Source organism: Haliotis rufescens, unplaced genomic scaffold, assembly GCF_023055435.1.
Source record: "Haliotis rufescens isolate VD_foot unplaced genomic scaffold, xgHalRufe1.0.p SCAF_1, whole genome shotgun sequence".
NCBI lineage: Eukaryota > Metazoa > Mollusca > Gastropoda > Lepetellida > Haliotidae > Haliotis > Haliotis rufescens.
Window position 1 is genome coordinate 39920507 of NW_025963779.1, and position 3839 is coordinate 39924345.

At 39.8% G+C, this 3839-nt stretch overlaps 1 long non-coding RNA gene across 1 annotated transcript; it reads left to right on the forward strand.

Annotated features, from left to right (window-relative positions):
* The first annotated feature begins 3086 nt into the window (after positions 1-3086).
* LOC125380120 lies at positions 3087-3687 on the forward strand. Its single transcript, XR_007221070.1, has 2 exons — positions 3087-3554; positions 3602-3687. It is a non-coding gene; the product is annotated as an uncharacterized LOC125380120 (long non-coding RNA).
* The last annotated feature ends 152 nt before the right edge of the window (positions 3688-3839 follow it).

Sequence of the window (3839 nt, forward strand, 5' to 3'; positions counted from 1 at the left end):
GAATGGCTCACTTCTTTATTAGCTCCCTGATGGCCAGATCTGATGTCGCAAGCTAGGCTCCATCTAGACGAAATCTGTGTCCAACGGCTTGAGATTTCAGGATTGGATGCTTCTTGAAATGCAGTTTGTATCCATGACCCACGATGTCTAGGACCCAGCAGTCGGGCGTAATCTGCTTCCGATTATTGGTGTATGACAGAAGACGCCCTCCCACTGGCCCCGTAGTCAGCATTATGTTGAAAGGCGGTAGGCCCCCGGATCTGCCCCGGCAATAGGATACTCGTTTTTTGTAGTCAGACTGACAAAACAACTCCTGAGAAGACTGACGCTTGTTGTACCCCCAAATCGGTTTGAACGAATTCTTCCCGGAGAATGACTCAAAAATCAACTCTCATTCGTGCATTTGGCCTCTCTGCACTTCCAGCAGTTGTTATGAGGATCTCGCATGATCACAAAATGGTCATACGACTTGCAAGTAGGCGGAGTGGGAGACTCCATGACGACATCACAAACACCTCACACAAGACTTATACTTACGTGAGTATGATCGTCACAACAATTAGCAGCTATTAATATTGACTTAAAATGTCTGTTTCAAGAAAACTATAGAACAATCTTTGATTAATGTGACCAGTACCAAGTGCTAGATTGTTACAACTATACAATAGGTGTTGACTCTAGCACACACAGGAAAGAAGTGAGCTTTCCCGCCATTACGCACGTCATAGCTTGGGTTGCTATAGTGCTATTAGGGAACAACTAATCTTGTGCAATTGACAGTGAAGAGGAAAATTAAGTCAGTGTGAATGAAGCCAAAATACAGGATTTATGGCAAAAATGTAATAGAGGTAGAGGATTCACAAAAATTATATTTTTTTCCAGTTTCCATGGCAACAAAATTGACTTTGACTCTGTATATAGTGGTGTATTTGTCTTGACCATATCTCTAAAACTAATAGGTCCTCTTCCATGACACTTTGCACACACAGAGACCAGGTTGTCCACTGGTCCCTTTTGGCTATTTAGGGATTTATAGAATTTAGATTTTCAACATCTCTGAAACCTCTGGGTTATGAAGGTGAAATTCTTTGTGATCGAAGAAATGTCTCTAAAACTTGTTCAAATAATTCTGATCCAACCTCATAAATATCACGATACAAAAAATATATTGTGTTATTGTTAGTCATATCTCATAATCATTTTGCAATGATACAGAAATAACAGCATTAGGGGACAATTACATTTTAATATTTTTAATGATCATTTCCCAATGATACAGAAATGACAGCAATAGGGGAAAATTACATTTTTATATTAAAAAATATTAAAATGTCATTTTCCCCTATTGCTGTCATTTCTGTATCATTGAGTGAGTGAGTGAGTATGGTTTTACGCCGCTTTTAGCAATATTCCAGCAACATCACGGCTGGGGTCACCAGAAATGGGCTTAACACATTGTACCCATGTCGGGAATCGAACCCGGGTCTTCGGCGTGACGAGCGAACGCTTTAACCACTAGGCTACCTGGCCCCCCCTCTGTATCATTGCAAAATGATTATGAGATATGACTAACAATAACACAATATATTTTTTGTATCGTGATATTTGTCACAGCTTTATAGACTGCAATTGCAGCCAATATTACCATGACAGACATGATGAAAAAACATCAAACAATTGTTATCATTTCATTTTTTTTCATTTCTTGTTTGTTTCCAGCCAAAACTATCGCTAATGAGTATAATTCTTACGAAACTTCTGCCTCTATTACAAATCTGCCATAAATCTGGTATTTTGGCTTCAATCACACAAACTAAATTTTTCAGATTTTCAACGAACTGACAATTACACACAACTAGTTGCCGTCAAGTACTCTCGTAACAACCCAAGCCATGATGTCATAATGGTGGCAACCTCACTTTTTTCCTGTTTGTGCTCATAGTCCAGGCAATCTAGGCAATTTTTTCACTCAAGTTGGAACAAATTGCAACAGCATTTATTTTACCAAAATGCATTTCTACAAGATCCCCAAAACAACATACTAAATGTCCATAGCAATCCTAGTTTGGGAAATATGTCTAATTTGCATAATCCAATATGGCCACCAATTATCTTCCATATTTCTGAGGAGGTTCAATGTTTTGATGAAAAAAAGCATATTATGTTTCTAAAAAGATATTCACAACTACTGAACGTTTTCGACTATTGACAGATCTACAAACATTCAAGATGGCTGCCAATTTCCAATTTGAGTGAAAAATTTAGTTAGTGTGATTGAAGCCAAAATACAGGATTTATGGCAGATTTGAAATAGAGGTAGTAGTTTCATAAGAATTATACTCATTAGCTGTAGAGTTTTGGCTGGAAACAAACAAGAAAAATATATTGAAAAATATGAAAAGACAGTCATTGCTCATGTATAGTTTCATGCAAAAATATTCATAAGTTTGAGAGTTATGGCTCAGAAACCAAGCCTTGAGTTGTTTGAGAACAAATTGTTTCCATGTAAATGTAACAAAATAATATTCAGAAAGATTTCAAAATAACAAAAGGCACCAATAAGCTGAAAGATACATTTTACAGTTCATATGGGGGGTGATCAATCGGCAGTCGTTTTTAATAAATTGACTTGGAGAGGCTATCGATGTATTCATACTCACAATTTTGGTGAGGTGAAATGGGGCTTAATATCGCTTTGAAGATCACATTCATATAGCGATGTGTGTGTGTGTGTCTGTCTGTCTGTCTGTCTGAGTGTCTGAGCCTGTACACTGGCTGCATTAGGACACAGCTATTGAAAATATCATGTTCAACCATTTCTGCACAGACAGTGATATGAAATGGGGTTAAACATCGCGTTATATAGGACTTATATAGCAACGTGCATGCATGCATGTGTGTGTGTGTGTGGCTGCATGCTTGTACTAGTCAGGACTAATGCCGATTTTATATTGCAAGGCCACTGAGATACCATGCCACAGTTTAATATGAATACCCCACTCAGCCACAGTATACTGACTCCTAGCCGACCAGACCTTTTTTTCCTTAATGCTGAACAGGCAGGATAACAACAAGTATCATCTTTCAACGTCTTTTGGTATGATGAGGCAGACGCTCTACCACTAGACCATGAGAGCGGTCAGACACCACAGTGGAACATACCTGACAATAATGTAAACAATTGTAATGCAAAACGAAGCACTTTATTTACCATTGGAAACATTTGCCCAACAAAAGGCACATGCTAGCTTTCTTGATGAAATGTTGATAAATACTGCATACATACACATGGGCACACAAGTTGTGTGGTCAATGGTGCCAGGGAAAGACTATTATTGGTATACTATTATACACTGTACAGACAGGTGTAGCTGTCTACACACGCCTGAGCTCAGTAGACTGTACAGACAGGTGTAGCTGTCTACACACGCCTGGAGCTCAGTACACAGTACAGACAGGTGTAGCTGTCTACACACACACCTGGAGCTCAGTACACAGTACAGACAGGTGTAGCTGTCTACACACACCTGGAGCTCAGTACACGGTACAGACAGGTGTAACTGTCTACACATGCCTGGAGCTCAGTACATTGTACAGACAGGTGTAGCTGTCTACACACACACCTGGAGCTCAGTACACGGTACAGACAGGTGTAACTGTCTACACACGCCTGGAGCTCAGTACATTGTACAGACAGGTGTAGCTGTCTACACACACACCTGGAGCTCAGTACACGGTACTGACAGGTGTAGCTGTCTACACACGTCTGAAGCTCAGTACAGGGTACAGACAGGTGTAACTGTCTACACACGCCTGGAGCTCAGTACACTGTACAGACA